Source organism: Protopterus annectens, chromosome 8.part1 (genome assembly GCF_019279795.1).
Source record: "Protopterus annectens isolate FY-2018-M chromosome 8.part1, PAN1.0, whole genome shotgun sequence".
In the NCBI taxonomy this organism is placed as follows: Eukaryota; Metazoa; Chordata; order Ceratodontiformes; family Protopteridae; genus Protopterus; species Protopterus annectens.
The window spans coordinates 409,183,291-409,204,433 of NC_056742.1; the positions used below are offsets into that span (position 1 = coordinate 409,183,291).

A 21,143-nucleotide genomic window follows, 5' to 3' on the forward strand; every position below is an offset into this window, starting at 1 on the left:
TACTCTGTTCCGAATGGTCCAGTCCATGTATGGTCATCACCACCATATACTTTTTCTGCTCTGCTGTCATGATTTCAACACCTTCCTCCAGCTGATGCTCCATACAAAGGCCATTGAGTGTTAGGTGTAGTTTGTTGCATTCGTTGGCAATGAACTTCAAATGTCACTTTTCTACCAACTTGTTCAGCCTTAAATCTTTTGTTAGACACTTAATCCCGTCCTCCACTCTTTTAACTATGTTTCAGTAATTCAAGGAGCTTAATCTTTCCCTGTGCTCCTTCGGATACATCTGAGACAAACATAATGGAAACTGGCCCCAAGGCAGAGCCCTGTGTCACTCCAGTAGTCCGTTTACTAGTTTATAACATCACCCCTCTCATCCCTGTCTGTTCTACCATTCAACTATGCAGTTATGCAGTTCTATAATGTTGGTACTGACTCCAGCCTTTCCATTTTTCATATCAGCCTTCTCTATGGGACTAAGTCAAGGACCTTGCTTAAGTCTAGGCAGACTAAAACTATTTGAATTCTTCATCAAGTTCACCTGTAATCCACTCAGAAGTTACATCAGTACGTGTTTATGATTTCCAGGTTATAATACTGACATGCCTGTTACATAACGGCTCTGAAGTCAGAACTTTGCCTTCTACAGTTGATACACAATCCTTCATATCCGCAAAACAAACAGCACCAGAATTACCCATTGTAAAGACTTAAACCTTGCTTGTGATATAAATAGGACCCTCTGGAGAGATAGGTATGTATCCCAGAGACTACCCTGTCTATGGAACAGGCTCCCTTTCCATGTTAATCAGAGTTCCTCCCTAACCCAATTCAGGTGCAACTTGGACAATTGGAAACTGGAAATTCATCCCTGGTTTGGCACCTATGTCTCTAATGCGAACAGGTAACCCATAAATGGTTTATCTCCCAGGCCCATGCTTACACTTATTAAGGGAATCAGAACTTGTCAGAGATATGGGATGCATGGCTAGTCTTAAAAAGGCCCTTGTGGTCGTTAGCCTAGTAAACACCTATGAACCTCTAAGATATCTCTGCACTCACCTCTCCATTCTTGCAGTCACTGCATTGGCTGTCAAAGCTTCATCTAAGAGGATGAGCTCTAAATGCACCATGCCCTCAACTGTTTGGATCTCCTTGAACAGAACTAGTTCTACCTCGCTGCTCACCATGTGCTTCCATTCAGCTGCCAAAAGGATGGGATAAATACAGTGTGAAGCTACAGTCATCTGACTTTCAGGTCTTAGGTTTCATTGCAGCACATCTGTGTTGGAATTCCTTCACTTGCTAGATAAGAATTTAATCAAGGCAATCTTGAACTTGCTGAGCATTAAATTACAAATTATTCTCAGTATTTCTTACTGCATATTTCATTGCTTTAAATTATATGTTGTATGGCATCTCTATATTCCAGCTAGGCTCTCTGCAAGTGCTTGATGCTGTTTTATGCTACTGGTTTAACACACATAAACATCAGCCAAAGATCCACTACCAAACATGAAGAGCACGTCGTCCCATGAACTGCCACATCAGCGTTAAATGCAATACCAGCTTTGACTGCAGCAGCATCAAGTTCATGCTGTTAAGGTAAATAAGCATATAAAGATCACCTCTTGTAAAAACTAACAACAATGTTGGATAGATACTTTGATTGCTATAAAAAAAAAACTCGGGTGTCTTCACCTGACAGTTTTCAAGTAGAATACAAAAAGCATAAAAATCAGGGGGTTAAATCCAAGAAACATAAAGGACCAGCCAATGACTGTATTAATCAACTAACTGATCAACCTGTTACATACTTTCAAAAGAAAAATAAAAGCAGCTTCTTCACATTTTAGGAAATATTTAATATCTGACTCATACAATTCTACATTTGTTGCATTTTGTAAAAACCCAGCTTTTAATTTAAGAGGTCATCTCTTCTGGCAAGCTGGAAAATGTTGCACCAATGGGCAAGATAGAAGTGTATCTTTTTTTATTTTTCACAGTCCTACAATGATCCTTGTGTCTAATATAAAATGTTCTTTTACTCTCGTATACACAAGTAAGCCCACACTGATAGACTAGACATACACACACATACTGTAAATATAAACATTGCATGCATTACACGTACAATTTCTGCAAAAAAAATACAACTCTTTCATTAATTTGACAACATAATCTGTTATCATAGAAATAAAACTTTGTAATGTATACACAAGTGAATTATATTCTTTGCTTAGGGAATTAAACCTGCATCAATTATTATGTACACTGGAACAAACAAAATAACTGAAAAACACCTAGTTCCCTATACTAAAGCCCTTGACAAAGAAGGAACAAAATTTAAAGGATTATAATATTAAACTTGCTGATCCTTGAATAACATAAGCCAGTAGTATAATTTAGCAACTTGAATGCATTCAAGAGAGAAGACATTAAATTCAGTAATAAAAAAAACAAGTTTAACAGGTTTATTTATACTTTTTCTACACATGACACTTTTTTCATGTAGAAGTTCTGGGAAACTTGTTTCCTCCATGCCACTAAGCTACAAATGTAAGGAACACATGAGCATGTAAAGAAAATATGATTTATTTAACTAAATATTAATTCACAAATTTTTGTCTTGACTGTTAAGGATACTTGGCTGCTGTACTTAAAAACCATCCTAGGCTCACACTGAAACAACTAAATGAAAACTATCAGAAAGAAAACAAAGAGAGACAAATGGCAAAATCAGGAAATCACTCAGTGGCAAAATTTAGCATTAAGCGCTTCTGTCCAAAGTGCTCTATCTAATTACATGGACACGACAGATTTTAAGTATCAGGGACAAAGTCAAAAATAAAGGGAAGACAAAGGCAGGATATCAAGGACAGATTTCTAAAAACTGCACTTTTAAATGTAGTTGCCAGACAAGCAGGTTTTGCATTCATATGTGATTTCTGAAGAATATGAAGTCTGAAACTGAACTGCCTTGTTATAGAATATACTGCAGTCCTCAACAACTTGCCAGAAGAGCAGAAACTGCATGAGCACCAGACTAATTTTACAAAGAAAAATTAAGAACATTTTGAAAAAACAAGGACAACTGAAATTTTATTCCTCTCAACCCTCACCTCTCTTACACACACACACACACACACACACAACTTGTACTATAACTATTACCAAAAGGGAAAAAAATCACAGATTAATACAACCTCAAAAGTTCATTAAAACTTTGTATAATAATGACCACCATTAATTGAGGAAACACAACATGTACAAGATTTTATTAGACTTGAATAGTTTTGAGAAAGATTGTATAGGTGTTTTTTCTTTATAATATTAATTGGTTGATTTCATCTTTATGCTTTCATTGAATTAAACCTGCATATCGAAGAAATACAAGTGGAGTGAACTATTTGTCTACTGCAAAGTGTAATAACACATAACTGAACACATAAATTAATTGAAAATATAACAATTATACAAAACTAATACAACTGTATAATAGCAGTAACCCATGTCTGAGTGTAGGTAATGCTATGACCAAACCACAGCAGCAGTGGATAAAACAGGCATTACTTATACCTAGCTATGGGTTATTGCTAAAATAACCACCAGACCACAGTCATGGAAAAAAATTAAATTATATCAAATTCCCAAAAACCTTGCTAGTACTTAACATTCCCCATATGGAAGGGAACTTATTAAAGATATGAGGAGTAGCAAATAAAACTGTTTAAAAATATTAACACTGTTTTTAAATAACAGCTGAACATTTAAAGTTAAGAATATAAATGATAATTAAATTCAACCAATGAATTATTTTTTTATTTCCTTTTTCAAATTAATAAATCATCAATATACACAAAAGTAGTGGAAAAGTCACTGTTACACAGGTACTCCATTTCAAAAAGTCCCTAAACAAATTAGCATGGGCAAGGGATAAAGAAGAAAAATAAATCCTGTTTAAAGTACCTTAACTTGACAGTATATTTGTTTCTCAAACAAAAAACGAATTATTGTTATAAAGAAAACTCAAGTTAATAATGAAGTGTAAATAGGATAACACGCCAGATAATAACATAATGGTTATAAACCAAATGAATACTTATTTTTGTGCCAAGGAATTTTGTATCTATAATAAACCAAAATAATAAGTAACTGAAATGAATTTATCTGGTTTATAGGCAAGAGTTGCAGATTCTTGTACCCAAGAGTCCAACATCTCTACATAAGGCAAAGAGTATTTGTTGATAATGATCCCCAATCTCTTAAAAAACTGTTATATCTACTTGTAATAAAATTATAAGGATTCTGTAGATCATTGTGGAGTTTCTGCAAACAGCAGAGGGCAGGGATGGAAAATTATGGTTTTAACTGCACACTGACATATTTCACCAGAAAGAAATTTTAATGTAATCTCTCTGAAATATTTTTGAAATTCTTCTGCGCCTCTAAGTATTCTTTTTGGCATATCTTTACATATGTTGAACTTGCAGATTGTTTTTTTTCCAAAGAAGCATCTTTATTGAATTATCACTTTTAACATAGGCAACCACACATTTATATAAATGAAAACCATACTGACATATTTTCAGATGCAGACATTATACATCACTCAATCTATCCAATCATTGTCAGACAAACATTACACAGCTTATTCAATTCCTGCTTTCCCTTAAACTTTATTCCTCCTACAAAACATTATTCTGCATGTATTTTCCCACAATTTCCATTTTTCTTTGTAATTTGCTCCTATCACTTTCTAAAGATCAATCTTCCAGTTATTTTTCTCTGTTACTATATTCATAATTTCTAGTACAGTTGGTTTAGACTTTGATTTCCATTTTTTAGTAATTGTTTTTTTTAGCAGCCACCAGAATTAAACTCAGCAAGGTCTTTATATCTAGGCAATTCTGATTCTGTACCACAGCTCAAATAAAGAATTTCCTTAGTTACACTTATTTGCTCACCCAGTATTTCTGACATAGTAGTCTTCAGGGAATTTTTGCCAACTCAGTCCAAAATGGTCCCAATTAACACTTTCTTTCCCATCACTCCTCCAACTAGAACCAGATAATAGTGAAATGCGGCCCTATGTAGGGTAATGAATTGGCCCCACCAACAACCTTTCCATTGTCTCATTACTTCGCTATTTCTCCCCAGTTCCTAAAAATACTGTTCAAACGTGTCAATGTGCATACTAATTTCTTCCTTACTTCTAAAATGATTACATATTTTAATTTAATTTAAAACTATTATTTCAAATTTTATAGCACAAACACTGATAGCAATTTTCTAAACAAAACAATACAGTCTCACAATAAAAACAGACAACATGAACAGTAAACTGCTCTGCCCTTGAAACTGACATTTACTGAAGCAGCATTGAAACCCACATTCAAAGAAAATACATCTGGACCATGGGCAATTATGTTTACCTTTGTGCTGTTTTCAAACCAAAGGTCTCTTGCACACATTTTTAGGACCATGCATACATGCATGTGTTCTTTGATACACCATGCCAATTGTATTAAATTATATTCCTTGTATAATATAGCACCACTTGTTACAGTACATTTTAAATTTCTAGCTTTGAACATTTTTCTAGTAGCAATGAAACAAAATGTTTGAACCGATGACAACAAAACTAGCCATTTCAGAACATTTCAACCATAAAAAACACCCAGACTTCTGTCATTACAATCCACATCAGCAAATATGTTTTATTGGTTTCACAGCAGCAATATCCCCTGTGAGATATAACTGTCCCACCAAACCATTTTGATGATGTTGCAGAAGAGGTTTAAATCCTTAGGCTGAGCATTTCTGATGCCATTTAACTTGTTTATATGCAGTAAATCCATCAGTAATGGGACAGAGATTAACTTGTATGCCAGATACAGGTCACCTCTTAGCAAAAGATACAGAGTATAGTGACAGGGCTTTGAGTCGGTTTATGTACAACATGTTGTTTAGGCTTTGTATCTTTTTAGTAAGGTATCTCTGTAGTCATTCCAATTGTTGCTTGTGTCTGAACAGATACATGCCAAAGGGGGCATTAAAGTCAATGACTGGCCTAATGAGGGCTGAGTAAAGGGGGACAATGAAATCCCAAGATCTAGACACAACCCCATTGTTTATAAGTGGTGCAATATAGAAAGGCTTTCTTACAACAGACACATGTAGGTGACTGTCCACATAAGTTCCCAAATCCTGAACAACTGGGTCAGCTCTTGTCAATGTGCTACTTTCCTGGGGTAGGTGACTTCCCAAAGGATACAATAATGCTTTTTTGGCATTTAGTTTCAGTGCATGGTTTTGGTACCAGTTATACACACGAAAAATAGATTACACATGTGTTTGTGTGTTTATACATACATGTAATATATTTTTTTGTAACATGCCAGAACTGGATGAAAGGATGAAGTAGAAAGTCAGTCAGTGATGCTGTATATAGCTGAAACTGTAATCCTTTTTTACGCAAATCCCATATTCTACGACAGGTGAGAAGCACTTATTATGAATTGTCATCAGTTTGTGGTATATATCAACTTTCCTGCCATGAGCACTATAGCCTGATCAAAAACACTTTTACCTTTCTCATTCTTCTATAATCTTGATCCATCGTCTTTACTTAATTTACCATTCCTGCTGATAATTCCATTGGGTAATTTATGAAGTCAAAGTGAAAGTAAACTTTGTCATTTAGACACCACAAGTGAAGTCTAAATGGAATTACATGCATCATGCTCGAATTGAGAAGACAAATACATACATAAAATTATACATGCTTAGAAGAGAGACGTGCATACATACAGTTACACATGTATCAGACCTAACATTTACCTGTCTCTTAGACAGTCATCTTATCACTTATTATTACAATCATTCTATAGCAGCTGATTGGTTCCTTATTACACCTGCACTTATTACACAATTGTAATTCTCATGTTCTCTACATTATGAGAACATCTAGCAGTTTGTATTGCACATAATTTTATTGTAAACTGATAAGTTGGTTCTGATGTCTTATTGTTATTGCACTATTGTTTGGTTATCACAAGACTTGTCAGTGTCTCACATCCCTGAGATTAATACCAGAGTTCAAGAGTCTAATTGCTTGAGGGAAAAAACTGTTCTTGAACCTGGTCACTTTACAGCATATGCTGCGGTAAAAAAAGTACATTTATTTTAAACGTTTCTTTACTCTCTTTATTAAGTCATCATTACAAGAACAACTGCTTGTAAATCTAGAATAGCAGAAGTATAGGGACAATTTCTTTAACATTAAGGCTGTGCTACAATTTATAGCTATAGTGCCTCTGTATCCAAAGGTAAAAATCACGACTCTCATTACAAAAATTATACTAATTATTTAAGCCACAGAAGTGCTTTTGTCCATGTATAACCATGGTACAAACTAGTGATCAGACGTTACTTAAATGTGACCTCAATACATCTATAGTTGTACCAGAAATGCTTTTCTTACCTTTTAGGAAAGGAACCAAGATCAAAATCTGGGCTCAACAAAATGTTTAATTCCTCTGAAACTATTCTGAAGAACCTTCCAAAGACAGTGTCTCTGTCTAAAACTGGCAATTGTCAGCATACTTTAAGGATCAACTATAAAACAAAGAAAACAAACATGCTTACATTTAGTAGGAAGACAGATCAACAGCACAGCAAAGTGGCAGTAATTATTTATTTGATGAAGTAAAAGTTAAAGCCTTGGATAATACAACTTTGTGATAATCTGCTAGGCTCTGTAAGTCACATCATGATCTACAAGATGAACTGTTGATTACAGGATTTTAGTTTAGAAATGGCAACACCAAGTGAAGGCAAGACCAATGGATGTACATCCCATTTACGGGACAAGATAAAAGCACAGTCTCGTTAAGTGACTTGCTCAGTCACAAAGTTCATCTGGGGAAGAACAGCATGCTCAGTGAAATTCTGCAAAAGTTCAGAGATATTTAGGTTTCTTGACCAAAATCCCAAACAATAGAAGAATATTTAAAAGAATATTACTAAAGTTACTACTCACGCTACACTTGGAAAAAAGCAACACTGATTTAAACAAAACAAACTATGTTATTAACTGATGTTTACACCAATATCACTAATAAAACAGACACAGGTTTCCCTACTGATGTCATATTGGACTGCTGCAAAGCCTTTATTACTATCCTGCATAAAGAAACAGTAGAAGGCCCGGTTAGTTTCAGCTCAACCACTTTCCTTAAAGATGGTGAAACAATGGTTGTATCTGGGGAGCAACTGGTTCAGAATAAAAATACACAATGTGACATTGTACTCATGATGACAACTCCTTCTGGGGCCTCTGAAAAAGTCTAGCCCCCCCCCCCCCGCATCCCCTGGCAGGGGAATATACACCCTGTATTACAGCAGATACTCTCAATGCCTTCTCCATGCGATTGTATTCTTTTGAACACATGCAATGAAGGCTACGACTAGATAATGCCATGGTTGGATTAAGGTCTTCCCCAGGCCATGCACCTGGATCACATCTCTTTTTCCAAATGATCGTGGCAGTATTTGACTGGTTCTACCTTACTTTCCCCTCATGAAAGGAGGCATCCTGCCCTGCCAGTTCTGTCATGTTCCTGAATTGCTAACTAAACTTGGTTAGCTGAGCTGTAGTCAGAGCTTTATTCCTCAGTGTCACCAAAACTGATGCCATTCCTTTTTTTTCTTCTACTTTCCTGTGAATGTCTTTCCTTCCCTTTTATGAATCTAATATGTGGACACCATAGCAATGAAGTTGCAGATAGTATATAGTTACATAATAACAAATGTAAGCTAGCTGCGACAAGCACTGCTTTATATCGAGATATAGTTCATAGGTTCGTAGGACCCAGTGGACCATTTGTAGTCTAGCAACATGATCCCACATGGAGTTTACCAGCACATGGTTAATAACAGATTCCCAACAGGGTGAATTACTTTACACCTAGTTGCATCCTGTTTCTATAAGGGCTAGATCAGGGGTGTGCTTATGATTGACCATCCAGTCATCTAAGCTACTCATAAAAAGGGCCATGGAATGCTTTACATTTGAGGGCGTCTACTCCATAAAAGAAGCATTCTCTTTGATAAACATCTATCATGTCAGCAGGAACTATTTATATTGTTTTGTAAGTTCAGATCTCTTGAGCAGGTGTTTAGGGTATTAGAAGCTTTGCTTGATGTGAAGGAGATTGCATCAGACCAGATCCTTTGAGCCACTATAGGCTAGACAGAGGCTGTCTTTCAAAACGGAATAGAACATGAAAAAAGAGTGAGAGCACTTTAAGGTCGTAAGGTCACTAGGATTAGGAGAGTGAATTTCATCAGTTTATCAGTTAGTTGGAGTATATTTGCCTTGGAGTAGTTTCTGAAGATGGAAAAGTTTCTAGATAAATTGGGTTTTGCACTTAAAGTGTTACTGCACCGTGGTCACATTCAACTAGTTATTTGTTATCTACAGGTGCTGAGCATGAGGGGAGGGGGTGTTTAGGTTGGTTTCAGGTCTAATATTTTTGGGTCCTCGTTGGGATTTGGACAACCTGGTTAAGGAACTGGCATTAATGATGGAGTAGGTGGTTAAGGAGGTGGCATTAATGAGTTCTAGAAATCTTTATGCACACCTATTTGTAGAAGTACAGGTTTCCAAATTAATGGAGGTGTAGATGAGGTTACCCAGGTGGATAGTGCTGGGGTCTCTAGTGATGGATGAGAATTTGTTTAGGTAAGCTTCACTGCTTGCTGGGATTGTGGAAAGGGTAGGATAGTTGGCAACAATGTGGTGCTGGTTTTGTTTATCATGAGAAGAATGTGGAGGGGTTCTATGTCACTGTCCCACATAAGTTTGGATTGGATCACCCTTCTGAATTGGTGTCAGGTCTGAAGGAGTAGTAGGTATTAAATCCCTGCACTGCAGAGATGCTATCATGTTTCAGTAACTATGCATATATCTAGATTTCCCAGGGTTAGGAATACCTGTAAGGAGGTTCAACCTTTTGTTAAAGCTTCTAGCATTCAGCAATGCTACCTTTATATACTTCTGATGTTGACTTGCTATGTAGGTAATTTGAGAAAACTGACTTCACCTAAAAAAAGCATTATGTGGACAGCAAAAGTCTTGGTCAATATACTGAAGCTATGGGAGAGAGAGCGAGAGATGCAGGCCATCCCTTGCAAAGCAGCCAGGCTTGTCATCATCTCCTCTCACACAAATATACTTTGAATCCCCATTAGAATGACACCAGTAGCTAAGCCAGTAATTAAAGTCAATTATCTTTTGTTTGTACTGAGGCATCATTATTAGTAATGGTAGGATACTACACAGCACTAACTTCACACCCAACTGAGATACATACTCTGAAAGCTCCAGCATGTCCCTCTTCATAAGATCCAAGGAGGTGGGTCTGAAGCCATTGACTCTCATGTGCACAATGATAGGGTCATATGTGGACTCAGGGTGAAGGGACTTCAGCCTACTGATGTTGCAGACCCTGGCATCTGAGACACAGATAACCATCACTCTGTCTTTGCTCAACCTAGTGAGTGAAGCATGTGTGTATTTAACTATAGACTGATCTATGACCAGGATCCTGCCAGATGTACAAGCTTGGTCCTGCTGCCTTAAAGACTTCTGCATGCTGGCTGGGTGACTCCTTTTTATGGTTGTTTACCAGTACCATAACTAGGGCAGGCAAGAGGGACAACTGCCCCAAACACAAAGTGCTGGGGGTGCAATCAGCTGTTATGGATCTCTCTTTATGCAGTATAGGATTTTAAAAGCTCGTATTGCAGTTGCAGTCAAACCTGAGTGCTGCAGCTCTCTGTGTGTAGTTTAAACTGTAGCAGCTGCTTGTTACATAATAGCAAGCAGGTTATTACAGTTCAAAAGTCAAAAAAAGAAAATCTCTCTTTCTCTCTTTTTTTTAAACTAAATCCCATGTGCTGTAAGTGCTCTGTGCAGGCAGGGTATAAACTGTAGCAACTGTTTGCTACATTTGACGCAAGCAGTTTGCTGCAGTTTAAAAAGCAGTAATTTTCTTTTTTAAATAAAATGTGTAGGAGGAGGGTTGGGGGCAGGGCACAGTAATGGAAACTGAATGGCTGGGGCAGGAGGGGTAGCATGACATGCATATCTGGCCACCTGGTAGGTGTGCCTGTAGAAGGAATTGATGGGGTTTTTTTGCCCTTCATTGGAAGAGCTGAGGTGGTAAAGCACTGATCTGTGGAATGGGCATAGGGCGCTGGATGAGCCAGTTACACTTCTGGTGTTTGCAGTACTGTCAAAATGTGCTATATGGTACTTTACACCTGCTGGTGCTGAGTAGTGTGGAAGAGACAGTTGTGAGAGTTTAAGCTAAAGCTTAGATTTAAGAGATTCGTTAACCGCATTAAACAGATTTGTATTTACAGTATGAAAGTGTCACACGGGTGTGGGCAAGACAATGTTAAGCTCACTGCATGCTACCCATTCAGACAGGGACACCTCCATTTTAGTTAAGTACTTACACCCATGACAAATAGATTCCTTTGGGTTAAGGAGAAGCTTGTTTCAGAGAGCATGAGGCAGTTCTTGCACTGTCTTAGGATATTGTGTACCATAATGCTGGAAATACAGCAATGATCAGTGCACTGTCTCCCCATAATGACCAGTGCTGCTGAGAGGGGAAGGGGGAGTAATACAGGGGAGAATTTTGATGGACTAGAGAATACCAGACCATGAAGCTTAAGAAGATTTCTTCAATGCTTCTCTTTAGGCAAAGCACAAGTGGATAATTTATTCACGAGAGTCAGAACAAAATTCCCTTTCAAAAGAACAAGGAGAGAGAGTTTACTCTTAGAGTATACAGTTACATGGAGTCTATGTAAATACAATTACCACTGGTGCTGTGCTCCGTGCAGCTCAGTGCTGTAATAAACCAAGAAAACAAAAGGGTCAATGAAAAACAAGTTAAATCTCAAGCCCAAGTGCTCTTAGCTAGACAGCGCCTCTGTTAGTCTAACTCTCACTTAATCAAATCACTACTTAAAACCAAGATGGCCAAACAGACAATGTAAAACAAAAAGTAATATGCACCTTTACTGACTTTTTCTCAGATTTTAAAATCCAGCAGTTATCTCAGCTCATGTTTTCTGTTTTTGCAAGACTGCAATGAAAATAAAGCTGCACTGTGGATGGCGTCTTGCTCTTCTGTGCATGACTTTCAATGAATGGCTGCATCTGTTTGCACAGTTTTGCACAGCTAGGCCCACTTACATACCTAATGCTGGTTTTCAGAATTTCTAGCCTTTTAACTCCTTCCACATCCCGTAGGAGCATCCATGCTGCCCCACATTAAACTGAGATTATAATACAGGTTTACAATATAAATTGCAACACCCCCTCAGGCTGCAGATATAGAAATCTACTCTGTTCTAAGCTGTGTTTTTGTAAAGCAGTTTCTTTTTTATTTTAAATACATTAAAAAGGCAAAAGAAACTTGTACTGCTATTTATTACCTACATTATATCTCACCCTGAGCATGCCTACAGTGATTACTTCCTGCAGGCATGGGAGCTGTTGCCCATTATGCTCTCAACCTACCCCCAGTTCCCCATCCACCCTCCATTCCATTAAATTTATAGAACCTGGTCTCCACTTGCATCACCAACTACCACTTGCCCCTGCACCCCCAAAAGGCATTCACATAATAATAGGCATGCCCCCAATCACATTTCCTCTCATCACTAAAATTCCAGCTAATTAGGCCTTAAGCTAAACATCCCTATTTTTCTTCTTCTACCCTCCCCCTGCATTTCAATAGGCTCGCCTACCTTTTTATCTTACACAGCCACCCTACTTTATCCTCCTCTCAATCTAGTTCCTAGTTTTAACAATTTTTTTTCTTATCTTCTCTGCAACCCCCTTCTAATTGCTCTCTAGTTTTAACATCTATTCTCACTTTATTCTTTATAATGACTGCTCTTCTCTCAAATCCTTCCACTTGATGAAGCTGCAGTTCTGTCCTCTTCTCTCACCTTCAGTTTTATTCTTATTTACTCCAGATCTACAATGCTACTATTCTACACAACTGTATTACAATCGTTCACAGCTGCTGCCAGCCTGCATCTTCCCACCACATACCTCTATACACAACTCTCCATACCCTCCACATTCATCTCCTAAATGCTACACATCTTCAGCTATTAACAGCCCCTAGCCTCTTCTCCTGCTATCCACCTCTTTAAAGTATTATACCTTCAACAACATAATCAAGCCTTCCGCTAAACCAAAGCAGAAATTCAAACACCCTTATACATATTCCCTGCTGTCTTTTCACTTGAAAACATGTAGTGATATCCATCCTAACCCTGCTACCACAGCCATAACAAGTCTGCCACATCACAAAATAGGCTTCCTTCAAAGCAATATGGTATCTACCTATACAAAGCTAACCTTAACAGAATAATAAACACTCATACTGATGTGCACACCTGGGTAGCCCACCACTCCTCAAATATACTAGTAGCCAGAGAAAGGTGGGTCAAACAAAAAATAAAGGATAGAGAAATCTTACTGCAGGGATAACACACCTTAAGACTTGCTGGAATCCATAAAGAAGGTGTGGGGTGGCCATTTTCTACAAGAATAGTTTAAATCTCTCTAATTTTCAAATAAGCCCACCCTCACATGTCAATGCCAAAGTAATTATAGCATCCTTACAGATTAGTGCTCATGAATCCCTTTGCATTAAAGGAGTTTACTTTCTCCCAGGCAATAACATAGCTACTGATGAAGAACTTCTCTCTCGGGGCATCAAACATCAGACTTGAGGCAATCAGGATACTTGACATTAATTGTGAAACTATTGACAGTAACAATCCTTCTAATCTCAATCTATATTGTTTCACTCAACTTATTTCAACTGCCACGAGATACAACAAAGACTCCTCTACCTTAGATTGGATTTTCTCTAATGTCCCGAATAAAATCCTCTCAACAGTTGCCTTACCAATACCTTAAGTGATCACCTACACACCTTTGCAATAAGACATCATACACCTAACCATTAGTCAAACTGGCAGCCTGTTCCAAATCCTTCCACTTGATGAAGCTGAGGTTCTGTTCAAATCAATCTTTCTTACATATTAAATGAACTAGCCCAAAAAGGACTAAACTTGAATCCAAATCCCTGGCTTTTTAAAAAGTACTAAATTGCTGATAAGAGAGATAGATACATAGTCTGGAGAAAAAGAGCAGCAGGTTAAAACAAGAACTGCCCATCAATACTATAAATGTTTCAGAAACTTCACTAAAAATCAAATCAAAACCAATAAAACATATTAATATAAAGGCAGAACATTAAAAAAATACTATATTAATATATAGGCAGCAAATCAAAACAACTCCAAAACTGTTTGGACTACAATCAGTAAGCTGTTAAAACCCGATACACCAACTCAACCTACATCTATTTCATCTAACCAAACTAACAGCATAGCCAGTGAATCAATACCTATTTAATCCAAACAGTAACTTCTCTTATTAAACTCTCACCACAGGCAGACACAGGTTCCTTTCCTCCTTTATTAACCTGCAAAACACTTGCACTCAAACCAGTCTCAATTTCTATAATCAAAAAACTGTGACTAACTTTAAAACTGAACACCCTTGCGTCTGATAACACTATGTGAATACTTAAGAATTGCTGCTTCCTATCTCTTGCATAATCGAGTACTCCGTCGCCAAAAACCTATGTCCCAACCCTGTGAAAAAGGTGCTACATTCTTCCTCTCCACAAAGGCGGTAAATCAGATGAGTTCTCAAACTTCAGGCCTATAGCTATACTGTTTCCACACACTAAAATTATGGAAAAGTATATATAGTTTCAATGTCTCAGCTTTCTCGTTCATCACTGCTTCTTTTCCCCTACACAGCATGGCTTCTATCCTTTTCATAGTACATGTACAGCTTTCAGTAGTTTTATAACTTTTGTTAACCAATATAAAAACACTGGGAACTTAGTCTTAGCACTTTTCCTAGATTAATCCAAAGGATATGTTATCCTACTAGAAAACTGCTCGAAAAACTAGTTTGACTAGGAGTGCAGGAAACACCACTATCTCGGCTACCTCTCAAATGGACAACAGGCAGTAAAATGTCAAAATGACATCTCTTTTTTCCTTCCCATTACAGAGGATGTTCCTCAAAGATCCTTTGTAGGTCCCCCTGTTGCTCTATATACTCACTGATGATCTCCACTTAGCTTTTAAATAAGCCACAATCATACAGAATGCAGATGACTCGGCAATCATCTGTTCTGCTAAAAGATAGATAAATTAAAACAACCTACCCAAGAGTCTCACTCCACCATAGAGGCCTGTCCGTCTGAAACACAGCTGCTTCTTAATCCTAAAAAAATGGATCCTATTTACCCCAAAGTGTTTCAATGACTTCAAAAATAATTTTAAAAGCACTTTAACACCAAAAACCCAGAACTAGTAAGGCAAACCAAGCTTCTAGGAGTCGTCATTACAAAACCTTAAAATTTGATTGTCAAATAAAACAAGCAGTAAAAAAACATCCACGAAAAGCTAGGTGCACTCTGTAGTGTCAAACAGCACCTCACAGATAATGCCAGGAAATGTATTGATCAATCCCTTCTCATCCCTACACTACTTTGCTCTGCTCCTGTCTTGATTAAGCTACAATTCACTCAGGTCTCACTCTTGGAGCAGTGCTTTAACAAGGTAGCAAAATTTGCAGTCATCCATTACTATTGAACGCATCACTGTCTGGCCTTAAAACACTTCGGTGGTTAGAGCTAAGGCATTACCTTACGCTTTCCGAACTAGTTGCTTCCCATAACCTTATCCATTATCCAGACAAATGCCCTACTTTGACAAATATTCTCCAACTTTATAATCCAAGTAGACAGCTGACAGGATGCAGCTTGGAAGTCGATGACACAATGGTACAGAAGAGTCTGGACATCCTATGTATCGAAGAGACAAGATGGAAGGGCAGTCTACTACTCAGGAGGAGGACAGGCTGGAAATGATGTGGGAATTGTAGTGCGACAGAAGCTTCAGAAGACTGTGAGGAATGTTATCAGAATTAGTAATAGACTCATGGCAATCAGACTCCAGTGTAATGACAGAGCAATATTCATAATATTAGCCTATGCCTCACATCAGGGTTGTGATAGAGAGGAAGAGAGTGTATTCATACAGCAGTTGCAGTTCCTACTAGATAAAGCAGGACAACATGAATTGGTGTTGATAATGGGCGACCTGAATGCACATATCAGGACAGACAGAAGAGGATATAAGGACTGCCTGTGTCCACATGGGTGGGGCTATAGGAATAGAGGAGGAGAGGCCATTCTAGACTTCTGACTGACAAATGGCTTGATAATAGCCAATACATGGTTCAGAAAGAGAGACATTCACAAGATCACATACAAGAGTGGCCAACATGCAACTCAGATAAATTTCCTCTTAGTAAGGAAAGGGCACTGGGGTAGAATCAGTGATTGCAAAACCAGCCCCAGTGAAACAGTCATCCCACAGCATAAACCACTGGCTGCCACAATCAACTGCAAGCAGTGGTCAGAGAAGGCTCTAAGGCCAACAGAGACCAGGCTGAAGACCTGGAACTTGACTGGACAGAAAGTACAACAGTTCAAGGAAATACTCAGGACTTTGGCACCCCAAGAAAAGCAGGAAATAGGTGGAGTTGAAGAAGAATGTTTTTCTTCAAAACAGCATGTGTGAGGATAACAGATATGTGGTTGAGACAGATATGGAAACAAGGTACATAAGGAAAGCTGGTGGTGGAATGCAGAAATCCAGGAAGTCATCAAAAGAAAGGACGACTGCAGGAAAAAATAAGAGACAGAAAAGACTGACCAGGCTAGGAAGGAATTCTGATTGGCTAACAAAGACGCTAAGAAAGGAGTTACTATAGCAAAGAAAAGGACATCAGAGGCACTCTACCAGCTTCTGGAAAGTGACTCAGTAGGTGACACAAAGAAACCATATCACATTGTAAAGCAAATACAGAAAGATAAAGGAGATAGTTAGACACCCTTCATAAGGGATGCCAGCAACAACCTGCTCACCAGTCCACAGGACATCAAAGGCAGGTGGGAGGAGCACTTCCAGTCACTTCTGAATGAAGAAAACCTCTCAGAAGCTGTATTGCCCCAGGCACAGCCTATGGTGAAAAAAGAAGAGGAGTCTACCACTGAAGAAGTAAGAACAATGAGGAAAATGAAGTTGGGGAAAGCAGTAGGATCAGATGAGGTCACAGCAGACATGATGAAGATGCTGGGTGAGATAGAAGAAAACTGGCTCTTGAGGGTACTCATAGAAGTGCAGAGAGAAAGGCACATCCCAGATGAATGGAGAATAAGCATACTTGCGCCAATGCACAAGAACAAAGGGGACATCCGCAACTGTGGGAAGTACAGTGGCATCAGACTCCTGTTACATTGCAAGAACATTCTGGAGAGGGCGATTGATAAAAGAATACACAGAGTAGAACAATGTAAGATGGGAGAAGAGCAGTCTGGATTCAGATCAGGATGCAGCACAACTGACCCGATGTTTGCAGTGTGACAGACAGTTGAGAAGAAGCTACAGATGAGAAGAGATTCCATCTGTGCATTCCTAGACTTGGAGAAATCATATTAAAACGTCCCAAGAAAGCTGATTTGGGCTGTACTGCAGTGGGTTGATGTCCCAGAAACATTGGATGAATTAGTGTAGGCTACACACAAGGACTTAAGGACTCAAGTACAGTGTTTCGTCTCACAGATGAGTTCCTAATGTGAGTGTCTGTGCACCAAGGTTGAGCTCGGAGCCCACTGCTGTTCATACTGGTGATGGACTACATTAGCAAACAGTCTGGAGGGGACAGATCAACAAAGTTACTGTATGCAGGGGATATGGCATTACATGCAGACCCTGAGCAACAACTCCAGCAAAGGATAGGGGAATGGAATGCAAAACCAAAGGCGTGTGGGATAAAACTAAGCGGAGATAAGACAGTGGAAATAGCAGCAAATTGAAGAAATTAGAAGATGATGAGAATTAAGACAGAAGGAAAGACAGTGGAACAGGTTAACAGCATCAAGTACCTGGGATGGTTGGGTGAAAAGGTGGGAGGTCTGAATAAAGATGTCAAAGCTAGAATCAGAGGGGGTGCAGACAGTCGGCATAGAGTAGCAGATGTAGGGAATGACAGCAGAATGCCAAAGAAGCTAAAAAGTAAGATGTACAAGACAGTGGTGTGACCAGTACTACTGTATAGTACAGAAACCTGGGAAGTAAAGGCAGAGCTGATAAGGAACTATATGTGATGGAGATGAAGTGACTGAGAAGGGTGGTAGGATGCCCACTGCGGGACAGACTAAGAAATGAGGACTTAAGAGCAGAATCCAAAGTAGCTTTAATTACAGAAACGATCGAAGAGAACAGATTGCGGTGGTTCAGACACACATGCAGAAAAGCAAAAGACAATCTGGTGAAGAAGATTTGAGACAGACAGGAAGAAGGTAAGAGGAAACAACATCCAGCAAAGAGGTGGATGGATTGTGTGAGCGAAGATCTGCAACAGTCAGGTAGGAGTGTAGCACTAAAATAAGAGAGATGGCAACAGTTAACATTGACCCCATGTAGAAAATGGGAAAAAAGGGGGGCTGATGATGCTAACGTCAGACAGCTGAGAGTCACTGAGAAAATGGTGCTGCGGTAGCGTTGTTGCCTCACGGTAAGACGTTGTCCTGTTCGATTCTCAGCTAGAGCGTCTTCTGTGTGGAGACATGCATGAATGGGCGTACCTTCATTGAAGGTTGTGTGTCAGGGCCGGCAACTCGGCACATAAAAATCTACTGCCAATCATTAGCAGACCGGAGTTCCGCTGTGGCGACCCCTAACCGGGAAAAGCCGAAAGACACAACAACAACAAAAGCCAACAACTGTGCTGGTGAGTCTCTGTTCTCTTCCTTCCTGGGCAAAATTTGGAGCTCCTTTCCTCCAACTCTAAGAGCACAGTAAACACCAACTCTTTTAAAGCACAAACAAAAGAATACCTAAAAGATACCTGGATCTGTAATTGCACAACTCTTGGATGATAAAAGTACGTTAACCTATTCTTTCCAAGTACTTTATCTTTAGTTATTTGTCCAAACCCTCCTCCTTGCTCTCTGCCTCTTCTTCCTTCTATCTATAATAAAATAGTCTTACTTCCCAATAGTAATCCTCCTTTTCTCTCCAAATATGTTCCATATATGTTTACATGATGATGCTATTAATCAATGATATTTTGTTTAAAAATTGTATATGTGTTGATTACTTGTACACCTCTGTTTACTATGTTCGTTATGCAATGATGCAATTTTTTCTGGAGCTTTTCTCCGTAGTCCTTGTCTTAAAATGAGTAGCTTTCTGTCCAGTCAGACTATCCCAGTAAACAAATATAATCAATAAATAAACAATCAAATAATGCACAGCTTATTGCAAACCCTTAGGCACAGCTAGCTGCCTGTAACTGCTGTATGTTATCATTTGGAAATTCAGAACCTCCTTCTGTTGCTGAAAAATTGTACATGGCTTGCACAGAAGTGTATCTCTATTAAATCCCAGCTATAATTTATGAAATGAGAGAGATAAAGTATATCTGCACAGTACAGGAAGTACGAGCAGTGACAGTAAAATAGAAATTGCTATTAAATCTGAAGTTATGTAATGAGTGAAACTGATTCTTGTCATGAAGAAAAAGATGAACAAAAGCCAGCATAGAGAGCCACAAGAGAGAACTTGGAGAGTAAAACAGGTTCATTCATTCATTCAATAAAAACAACAGGACCGTTGTTTTTTGAGGAAAAGGACAACTGTGGTTGAAATGTTACAAATGTTAAAGCAGACATTTATTTGACAAAGAATACTATTGTTATCAAGTTACTAATAAAGAAGGAGCAAGATTGCTTCTTAAACATGGAAGGAATGTGATTCTTTGGGGAAAGAAGTTCTCATTTTCAACCTGAACAAACAGAAATAATTCCAGTTATTTTATCCAGGTAAAGCTGAAAATGTTGATGAAAAGGCAGGAGGTGACAGATTGAGAACCACAGCCTTTTATACCCAAACAAAGAAAATATATGAACTGTTGCCTAAACTAACATCTTATTTGAAGTTTATTTTTAATGACAAACTGATCTAAGGAAGACATTTTAAAAGTGATTTATGAGGCTCTAAAACACATCTCTGTTATATTTATGGGGAGGACAGAGCCTATCCTGCAAAGCAACAGAACTAATCTACTGCAGGACACAGATCCTTTACAGGATTGATGGGCATTACGCATACAGACACAAAGACACACAGACACACAGACACACAGACACACAGACACAAAGACACAAAGACACACAGACACACAGACACACAGACACACACACACACACACCATTGAAACCTATGAGTAATTAAGAGGACTGCCTTGCCACCTAATTGGATGGCTTTGGCATGTCGAAGGAAGCTGGAACACCCAACAGATACCTATATGAGCAAAAGAAGGATATAAGGTTAGACTAAGAAGGTATCTCAGAGGAATACCAAGAGATGTGAGTCAGTAATTCTAACCACTGTACCAACCAGGAAAAGACATAAGCTGAAGTAGGTTAAGGAGTTTGCATCAACATTTTTTGACATTTAACTGCTAGGGAGCATGGAAACTATTTATTAATTTTTCTATTTTCTTTCAGTCCTTCTGACCAAAATTAGTTTTACTCTGTTACATAACTTATTGATTTTTGGTGTAATTTCACACAATGAGAACATTCCCTTTGTTTCTTTAATGTCGGGCTGAAAGACAAGCCCTTCAGCCAATGAAGAAAGCAGCCACATTATTAAAATACACCCACCAAGTGGACAACAGGACTGTGGGCTCACTCATCTCTCATGTACATACAAATACAATTTCACAGATCTCATGATACTGGGTAACAAATAAAAGATATAGCTAACATACTTTAACAGTGAGCCACTCAGGGAATGGTGTTTTGTTAGAAGACACATTTTGGCATTTTTTTACATGTTAAAGCCTTTGGATATACATCTAGTTTCAGCCGGTA

The 21,143-nt window shown here is 38.4% G+C and overlaps 1 protein-coding gene across 1 annotated transcript in view; it reads right to left on the reverse strand.

Annotated features, from left to right (window-relative positions):
- ADCY7 (adenylate cyclase 7) overlaps window positions 1-21,143 on the reverse strand; it is a 2,777,509-nt gene that overhangs the window by 1,581,370 nt on the left and 1,174,996 nt on the right. Inside the window, exon 4 of the mRNA XM_044081980.1 lies at window positions 7,490-7,623. The gene's annotated coding sequence lies outside the window, so the exon portion shown is untranslated. The remainder of the gene's footprint in view (window positions 1-7,489; window positions 7,624-21,143) is intronic.